Source organism: Amblyomma mixtum, chromosome 1 (assembly GCF_055824585.1).
Source record: "Amblyomma mixtum isolate Tamu chromosome 1, ASM5582458v1, whole genome shotgun sequence".
NCBI lineage: Eukaryota > Metazoa > Arthropoda > Arachnida > Ixodida > Ixodidae > Amblyomma > Amblyomma mixtum.
The window spans coordinates 140,662,683-140,673,324 of record NC_143012.1 but is presented as its reverse complement, the minus strand read 5'-3'; positions in this window follow the sequence as shown (position 1 = coordinate 140,673,324).

Here is a 10,642-nt window from a genome sequence, read left to right as displayed (position 1 = left end):
CTGGCTCGTCTTCTGCCATCGTGGAAGCCCGGAAGCATATGCTTGGGGAGCGGTTTGATGACTAGTTTGTCGCGCACTCCTCGTAGTATAGGGCCCGGTCGGTTGGACACGGGTTCAGCGTTTACGCATATTCGATCTAGAATCTCTCGTCCCGCTGTAGTGTTGGCCAGTCTTTGGATGTGCATCACCTTGTGTGCAGTGATGAGCTCTTCTACAGTGCTGTGTATACTAAAGGATAAAAATCTATCCGTGGGTGTGCTTCTAGGAAGCTCTAGACCAGCTTGTCTGAGTAACCTGTTTAATCTGTCGATGTCCAGCTTAAATATTTTGAGGTTATGGGGTCACTCGCGTGCAGCCGGCCGGGAAGGCGAGCTTCCGTGCCAGCTATGAGCGGGCGTTCTCGTGTCGCCAACCCGTGGCGCAGAGTCACAGCCACGGCGGGTTCGGACGAAGTAGGCAACGAACAGAGTACGCTAGGAAACCGTTTATTAACCTAGCGCCAGGCAAAGCACACTGCGGAAGAATGTTCTATCCGATAATATATGGTTCAGCAGCTTACCAAGTCGTCGTCGACCGGCGTTGGATAGTCCGGGGAGGCGCGGGCAGGAAGGGCGTCGTCGGGTCAGAGCGGCAGTAGCACCGCGGCGAGAGGAGACTAGAGAGCCTTCGTTCCCGCGCGAGCTCTCCTTAAACCCCTACGACATTGCACCCCCCTTAAGCAACCGGTTACCTTCAAGAGGAGTCGTTCACCCCGTCCCTAAGACGCCAGAGCGTAGGCGTGACGTCACGTCCGAGCTGGGAGTGAGGAGAGTGGCCGGGTGCCCCCCTCTCCCCATTCCCTGCGGCGCGCGCTCTCGTCTCGTGACTCGGCGCGGGGGCGATGAAGGATATTTGTATATCCCACAAGGTATGGTAGAGAGTAGGTGAATCTGCTAATGACGAATGCATGTATAAGACGACAGATGTCGGCCTCCTTCATACCACTCCTTTTAGCAGTGATTCTTCGAATGAGCCTGACTATCTGGTTGACCGTTGTTTCCAGATGGCTGATTGCAATGTTGCTTTTACGATTATTTTGTATGAACAGACCTAATACTCGAATGGTATCGACCTCCTGTATCGGGAGACCTTGAAGGTTCACCTCTACGGTGTTTTCTCTCTGTTTCTTCTGTCTGATTAGCAGAACTTCGCACTTGGGTTGAGAACATTTGAGTCATATGCTACTCGCGTGCTCCTGGACTACTTGTACCGCTTTCTGGTGAGTTTCTTCTATGTGAGCGTTGGAACCATTCTCCACCCATAGGATAACGTCGTCCGCACAGTGTACACGCAAGTCCTATATGGCGTTTAACTTGCTAGGCAGCGATATGAGTGATAGGTTGAAGAGAAAGGGTGATAGGATGGAGCCTTGCGGCGTGCCTCTATTTCCCAGTTCTATCCTATCCGACCTGATTCCCGCTATTAAGAGTTCTGCCGTTCTTCTCTATAGGAAAGAGCTGACATACTTGTAGGTTCTCGCACCTAGATTTATGCTCGAGAGGCCTCTTAGAATTGCTCCATGCGATACGTAGTCGGAGGCCTTTTCCAAGCGAAGTCTAAGAACGGCTTTGGTGCCGGTTTTATCCGGGGTGGTGGTGGTGGTGTGACACTTTTATTAGAGCATCCTTTCTATTAGGCATTCAATAGGTGCTGGGCCAAGGCGACGAGGGCACGTTGTAGCTTCAGATCCAGGGAGGCGAGCCAGATGAGCCATGGTGAGGGTGGGGAAAAGAATAGGCGGGGGTTCTGGAAGGCTGCGTGGCTCTGTGTAAGACAGTGTTCTATGTCTGCATATAAGTGTGGACAGTTTGGGCACTGAGATGTGGAAGTGTACCGGTATACACCTTTTCAACACGGGGAGTGCCATCTTCCAGTCAAAAGCCTCAAACCAGGCGGCAAGAGGCCAAGCGTAACTTGCTGGCGGCGAGAGTAACGCACCACTCAATGTTGCCCGTTCTGTCTGGACTGCACGGGAAGCTGGCATGTCGCTACGAGCCACGGCTACGAGTGCTTGCATTGCGAGTGTACGTGATTGTTTTCCGCTGTGATTGCCTCTAGTTGCGATGTCGGACAGCTACCAAGCTTCCTCTGGACAGCACTGCGCGATTTACGGCTGCACAAACAGCCAGAAAAAAAGAAATGCGGCAAGGAAAGCGCTTTGCGCAGCTCATCGCGTTGTTCAAGAAGACTGTGGATGCAACATGTTTCAGTTACACAGATTTCCGGCGGACCCTGGCTTAAGGCAGCGCTGGGATTGCCTCAGTCAATCGGAAGAATTTTGTCCCTTCAGAGTCCTCGCGCGTATGTTCATTTCATTTTGTTGACGGGAAAAGGACTGAGATCAATCCAGTACCAATGCTTAGGCTCGGATATAAAAGAAAGGTAAGGCGTATGCAAGGAATGCAGAATGAGTGCCTCGCTGAGCGCCATAAATTTTACGTTGCAGGTTGTCAAAGGAAGGCGGCGCATAATAAAGCACGATCCTGTTGCGCCGAGAAAGGTTTGTAAAGACAATGCGTGCTGAGCGAGGCATACGTAACAGGACGTTTGTTTTCAGCTAGCAGGGAAAAGTTTCTGTGGTACCGACTTCCCCGCCAGCCGTGCCCGGATGCAGCAAATAGTTCGCCCACAAAACATTCGCCAATCCCAACAGAGGTAAGGCCACCGTATGGCTTGTTTTCGGCCGGTCTTTTTTTGTGTGTGTGTTGTGCAAAAGGGAGCTGTGATCCAGTTACCTGACAGATCTTTGTCGCGCGTTTGCAGCCTGTCACATATTCCAATACTGCGTTGCAAGTGCTTTGCGATGCCGCCATGGTAACGGTAAGATTTCTTTTCTCTTTTTTGAAGTTTAGTTCACCATTCTGCCTGAAACCGCCGGCAACTGTTGCAAGGCTTTCGGCGCCGATTCAGAGGCTTGCAACTCCCTACCGAATCGTTCGTCGAGATGCGACGACCACTGGTCTGGTGCGGCGATGAAATAGCAGCAAAAAAGATCGATCTTTTAGGATTCTTTAATGAAATACCCCGCCGCGGTGGCTCAGTGGTTACGGCGCTCGGCTACTGGCCCGAAAGACGCGGTTTCGATCCCGGCCGCGGCGGCCGAATTTCGATGGAGGCGGAATTCTAGAGGCCCGTGTGCTGTGCGATGTCAGTGCACGTTAAAGAACCCCAGGTGGTCGAAATTTCCCTCATAGCCTGAGTTGCTTTGGGACGTTAAACCCCGATAAACCAAACCATCTTTAACGAAATTGATGTCCTGCGTTTGTACTCAAAGGTACGCAGCCTTGTCTATGGCGCTAGAGCGATTTCCTTAGTCGCGAATAATTTGAGATATTTTCTTTCAGACCCTGCATTTCGTCTTCACCACTGGTTTAATTACGCAGCAGCATCTGATCTTAAGGACTGCTCGCAAAAACCACTGCATTCGTTAAACTTATGCATCTTGCCCGCTGGTCTCGGCTGTAGCGCCTTAGCAAGGATGTTCACGTTTTGCTAGTTCCTCACTTCAGAAGAAGCAAAGAAGTTAGTGAATAGGTTTCTTTTCCGACTGTCAGCAATACATTTTTTAACATGAATTCCAAAAAACAATTTCTGGTATTCTTGGGAAAATATACTGTTTCAAGAATTAAATTTGGCCCCAGTGAATCCTTGCAGGCCTTGCAGGACAAATTCACAGCTGAGTCTCAAGAAGCTCGAGGACTTTTGGACATTGATGTGGTGAATGAATGGTTGCCTCAACTTACGAATAGCAACGAATCCTTGCAAACATTGCAAGAGGAAATAACAATTCAATCTCAGCAAACTCATGACCTGGACTCTGATGTGGTGAGTGAACAGCTGCAGTGGCTTCTGTGGCACACTTTCCTAATGAGCATGCTCTATTTCTAACAATTGTTTCAGATAAGGCAAAATTCACAAGGCATCTGTGCATGTGCAGATTTCAGTGCATGTTACACACCCTCAGGTGGTCCATATTAAACATAACCATCTGCTTTGACTTCCCACATAGCCCATGTGTCACTTTCGAGCATTAAACCACACTGTTTGATCAAGTGAAAAAACAATCATTTATTTCAGGCAACAGAGACAGGAATGGAGGACACCGCCAGTGCTAGGCCCAATGAGTCATTGCAGGCATCCCAAGACAAAGTACTCATAACAATTCAACCTCAGCAAACTCATGACCTGGACTCTGATGTGGTGAGTGAACAGTTGCAGTGGCTTCTGTGGCACACTTTCCTAATGAGCATGCTATATTTCTAACAATTGTTTCAGATAAGGCAAAATTCACAAGGCATCTGTGCAATGTGCAGATTTCAGTGCATGTTACACACCCTCAGGTGGTCCAAATTAAACATAACCATCTGCTTTGACTTCCCGCATAGCCTATGTGTCACTTTCGAGCATTAAACCACACTGTATGATCAAGTGAAAAAACAATCATTTATTTCAGGAAACAGAGACAGGAATGGAGGACACCGCCAGTGCTAGGACCAATGAGTCATTGCAGGCATCCCAAGACAAAGTACTCATAACAATTCAACCTCAGCAAACTCAAGAAATGGAGGGCGATGTGGTGAGTGAACAGTTGACAAGCTAACAGGCTTTTGATGCAATGGCTTCGATGCAGTGGTACACTTTCCTAATGAGAATTCTATATTCATAATGAATTGTTCAGCCGAGGCAAAATTCACAATGCACCTATGCAATCTGCTGGCTTCAGTGCATGTTACAGACCATCAGGTGGTGCAAGTCAGTCATAACCATCCACAATGACTTCCTCATAACCCGTGTCTCACATTGAGACATTGTACTGCACTATTTAATTAAGAAGAGGTAAAATGATTGATTTCAGGCAGTACAGTCAGGAATAGAAGATTCTGCCAGCATCAGCAGCAAGAGAAGCATCTATGTGCTGCAAGCAGATGTAGTGTGTAGAATATCAGTCACTCAAGCTTTGTTAGGCGTTTTCATTGTTCCCTGATTCTAACAAGCAACACATACCCAATGTTTTGGGAAAATGCTAAATATGCAATTATGCTGAAGCAAATTGCCTCTTTTGGTTATACATTACCACAGCACACTGTTTCTTTTCAAACAATGCAGACTGTGGAGCCCACCACCTTGTGCCAGATGCAAACTACAGAGACGGTAAGTGTGCTGATTAGTGGTGGCATTTTCGCGCATCCTTCTAACCCCCTTCAAGACTACGTTATAAATCTTTTATGCTGTTCATTTGTGTTCAGTAAGTGTTTAGTTTAGTTTAGGCAAGTTTTAGTTCAGCCTTATAGATTTGCAATGACTATTCAGTTTTCCAGCTGGTGTTTTTTTGTGCAGTCCACACAGACATCTGTGCTTGGCACTCAAGGTTCAGGAGGCTACGCATGGGAGTGCATCGACATGGTAAGTGGAGCAACAGATGCTTTTAAAACTTCAATGGAATTTTTCAGTACTGTGCTACGTTTTAATTTGCAGTCGCATATGTGCGGACCATATCTGTAGCCATGTATGAACGAATTCTTGAGTGTGCACTCATGAATTGCTGTTTATTAGACTGTACCACCTCATCCCAAGATAAATTGCAGCACAGGCGTTCTAGATCACCATAATGATGCCGCAAGTTGGTCAGGATTGTACTATCGTACGCCTCAAATAAGGTGATGTACACTCGCCGTCAAAAGTAAATGTAAGGTGACTTTGTCAAAAAAATATAATTTCTTTAAATTTAAAGCATAATGGTTCATGCTTGTTGGTGCACAGTGCAATTCGCAAAATCAAAATCAGGCTGCTCATATGTATTCAAGGATGCATGATTTAAGGGGCCAGTGATTAAATTTTTTTCATGAATATTGCCTTCCATTTACTTTTGACGGCACTTGTACATCACCTTTTTCATTGTTGCAACTGAGAAAAAAAAACATGCTGGATACAACATGCATATTCACTGCTGTTTGAGGCATTGCAGGCTGCAAATATCATTGATTTGCTCATGACTCAAGCTGTCGGCTTATTCATCCAGCATGTAAAGTAGCAATTGCATCATTTGTGTAAACCATTGGGATGGCTCTGAAATATGGCCAAGGCAGTACAAGCATGCTAGCTATATTTGGCACCACCACCTTAGTGCAGTGCTGGTTATGTGCAGAACGAGATTTGTGGAAAAGCATCTGCCTCGCATTCAGGAGGTACCAGGCTCGATCCCTGGTTCCGCTGGGCAACCACCGGTTTCCAATGAGGACAAGGCTTCCCCCGGCCCGGTGCTTGGCTCTCCTGGAGTGAAATGCTTGGGAAAAGGGGCCATAAACAAAAAAGGGGGGCACATAATGAATGGGTTTTCTGCCGCGCGAGGCGGACTTATTGTTGTCTGATTGCGGAACGGATCACTGTCCCGTTGGCGCAAATATTTGGGACCTATGACCCCTTTCCTAAGCATTTCACCCCAAGCGTCATAGCAGTGATGCTTGCATGCAGCTCCATTTCCTAAATCTGCCGATACTGGTGGGCCACGGGGGCATGGATATAAGAGTATTGTGGCTATATTTTAGCGTTAACATTTCCTCTGCAGAATAAAAAGTGCCTGTAATAGCTGTTGCTTCCGTCAGGCTAATGAGTGTTGCTTGCAGAATACACTGAACATTCAAGCGGTACTGCTTCTTTTAGGCAACGCAGACTCCAGCTGGTACAAGCTCTGACCCATGTTCTAAGGAAGACGCAAGTGTGCTTCACATTCACTTCTACACAGTTTATAGAAGTGACCAAGGAACCAAGCAGGTGTAGTGTGTTGCTGCATGCATATTTTATGCATGAAAGGTACTATGTCAAATGTTAAAATCATGCTCTTATTTCAATTGTGGAAGGCATTGTCCAACTCAGAATTTCTAAACAGCCTGTCAAAGCTTAGATCACATAAAAGCTCCAAAACTGAACATATCCAGCCTCATCCATGTTGCTAAGTGATGTGGTGTTACAATGCACATGCATGCTTACACTGCAAGCCAAAATGGCCCTTGCCATGAGCAATATAGTATTGTTTTGTCTTGCAAGCTATTTTTCATGTTTTCTTGCAGGTGCCAACAAACAATGACCATACCTATGCTCAAAGGCTATCAGACTGTGCAGAATTTGTTCAGAGGAACTCATTCGTAAAGTCATTGTCAGGGGATGATATTACTTTTTACACCGGTCTGCCCTGGCCAGCTTTTAGTAAACTTGCCAAAGTAGCCCATGCACTCATGAATAAGGCAAGCAAGCTGTCAGCAGAGGACCTGCGGTTGATGAGTCTCATGAGGCTTCGCCTTGGCCTTTTATATGGCCATTTGGCACGTATTTTCAAAGAGTCTATTGCATGTGTCTGCAATTATATGTCTCTCATGCTTGATATCCTATACAAAATAATGCAGAGATCAGTTGTTTGGCTGCCAAGAAAAGATATTAGGAATTGCATGCCAATGTCGTTCATTGAGAATGGCTATGAAAAAACCACTTGCATATTGGACTGTACAGAAGTGCCTCTGCAACGACCAAAAAAACTAAGGGCCAGAGCTCAAACTTATAGTTCCTACAAGGCGCGAAATACAGTCAAGTTCCTTGTAGCCATTGCTCCAAATGGGTGCATTATGTTTATCTCGAAAGCTTATGGTGGGCGTGCTTCTGATAAATTCATCTCACGAGACAGCTGCACTGGGGATTATCTTGTGCCTGGAGATGAGATTATGGCAGACCGGGGGTTTACCCTTGACGAAGAACTCGAGGTTCAAGGGATACGCCTCAACACACCAGTCTTCACGAAAGGTATGTATTCACTGCTTGTCGTGTATGGTTCCAAACACAATGTTTTAAATTACTTCACAGGACGGAAACAGCTCACCGAGAAGGAGGTGACAAAGTCACGCCGCATTGCATCTGTGCGCATCCACGTGGAGCGGGCTATCAACCGCATAAAAACATACCGCATACTCAAGCAGGCCCTTCCTATCACCTCCAAGAAGACAATCAGCAAGATCATTTTTGTATGCGCAGGACTGTGTAACTTGAAAGGACATTTGATAAGGCCCCGAAATGAAGTGTGCTAAACACAGACTTCAAGTCTCGAAGTACTGAATAAAAGCCTGCTGAACACAGGATGGTTGAAGTGACTCTTCACTGTTGCTCCAAGGGCTCCATTCAATAATACAATGTGACAAGGAAAAGAAAGCTTTGTTACCAGGCAGTGCTGGCTGTAGCTCAACACACTGCATGCAATTTAGAGAGGACGCAAGTTTATTCTTGGCTGCAATGCTTGGAAATTAAGATTGAAACACTAGTGCACGTAGCCCTATGCATTCTATAGCATAGTGGCTTTCATCAAAACCAAACCATATCCATGCTGCACTGCAGCTTTCACAATGTATAAAATAGCCTGATTGTTCGCTATATGTATAATACAGTGTACTGGAGTGTTACAAGCCCCCCTAATTAGTAGCGCCAGGAAGAGAGCATAAATGATTCGTGCAACAACACACTGGCCACAACTCGATCAAATGTTAGTGATCATAAATACTGCAAGCAGATCAAGGTACCTGCGAAATGCTAAAAAAGCTGACAGCATAAACATTTTCAGCACTGAGCAGAATCAAAAGAAAAATTTCTAAACAATATTAATGAACATATATCAAATTTCTCACTGAAAAAAGCAAAGCAATGTCATAAGTATGAGCTACACTGTAATACATTGGAAGAGCTGGCAGATGTCTTAACATATTCCGAGAAATTAACAGGACATAAATGAGGATAAGATGCAGGCATGTCTTCTATTTAAATTTTTACCCATGAGTGTTTTCCACTGAAAATGCACTACAGAAGTAGACACGAGCCAGATAATGCCCACAGTGTGGACAGCTTCCCGCCAATACCAAAGAAAGGTGCCACAGTCTGTCCAGCACAGTGTCACAAGACAGAGGATGCTCTGTGTGAGGTAACTAGCCATTACTGAACAAATGGGCTCGCGACCATGTTATTAAATCGCTCAGTTAAAGCTAATTTGTCTGCTGGTGACACCATGGTGCAGGAAGGCAATCAACAGATGCTCCGAAAGTGAGGGCAAGCTCCAACAACAGCAACAGAATAACTGATGCAACATGGCAACTAAGAAGCCAGGCAAGTTGCCAACAGGTCAGAATGGCAATGCCAACTACACAGAAAAGGCCTTATTGCCACCATGTGCAAGAATGAAAACCGTGATCGCAGCCCGCTGGCCTACACATTGCAAACTGGCAAAAATGCTGCATACCTAGACTTCATGTACTGTATACAAAAGCAACACTGTAAATGCTTTCACGGCTGTTACGTCCTGCTGTGGTGACCCAGTGGTTGGGGTGCTAGACTGCTGAAGCCAAGGACGAGGGATTGAATTCCAGCCGCAGTTGGTACTTTTCGGAGAAGTGGCCGAAATTTTTGCTATCTGTTACAGAGTCCCTCATAGCCTGGGCCACTTTCGGATGTTAGACCATATAAATCAACTCACAGCTGTTGCAGACATCAAAATGGCATTTAGCTAACCTATTCTTATAATCCAGACCAATTAATTACTTATGAATGAATGTTGTACCTTATTTCTCACCAGTTTATATACTACATGCACTGAGGTGGTTACATCGAGCAGATCTCTCTGTATCTTTCAACAACATCTAAGTCCCCATCAGCCTCAAGGTCTGACAGAGGAGGTAAGAGTTCAGAGAAGTAAAATTTCTTTAACCATGCAAAATTTTTCTGAATAAACTCTTGATCAAATGGGACCTCAACAATTAAATCCCTCTGTGCACTCCATACATAAAAGAAGCACATGTCCGTTTTGGTGCATAGCATTTGAAGCTGCACTTGAGTGTAGTAGCCATTTGCGCCACTTTCTGCCAGACATAGGCAGCCCGAGCTATCTCTCCGCACATCGTACTTTCCTGCATCAATTAAAGGCATGCAGTCAAGTACATTGGGGCACTTGATTTCTAAAATTGCGTTTTCACTTTCTATAACCCCATCGGGTGATGCAGAAAGCCATGAAAAATCAGGGCTCACAACTGTGCCAGTTTTCTTGATATCGAAATAAGTTTTGCTAACAAACTGACTGAAAGCAACTGGCTCCATCTGCCTACCATGCTTTGTTACAGCATTTCCCATGAATGTGGGCTTCAGCATTCTCTCGGCTGCCTTCTCACCACTTGTTACGTCCTTCTTTGGCACTTTACATGCATTTGATGCAGTCAGACGTAGTTTCCGGGAGAAGTGCCAAAGTGGAGTGTCCTGGCTTGCTGTCTCAAGCTCCAGTACGCTGGCTCCTTGAGGTGAAAGAGCCACATACATCTCGTAAAACTCTCTGCATAGCGTGCAGGTATTGTTTACGTGGTCACCATGTGGTGGCCGCCCCACAGGATTTTGTGGAGACGTCACGTGCCTCTCCGGTGCATGAAGGCTCTCATACAGAAGGGTGCCTGCATAAAAACAACACTTGCAACATTGCAACATTGTGGATATTGGCCCTGCATTAACAGTATTTCAAGAACAAGTCACTTCTAACATAACTTGCAAGCCGCACATAATTTTAGTCTGAAAAGCGCTACACTACAGCGAA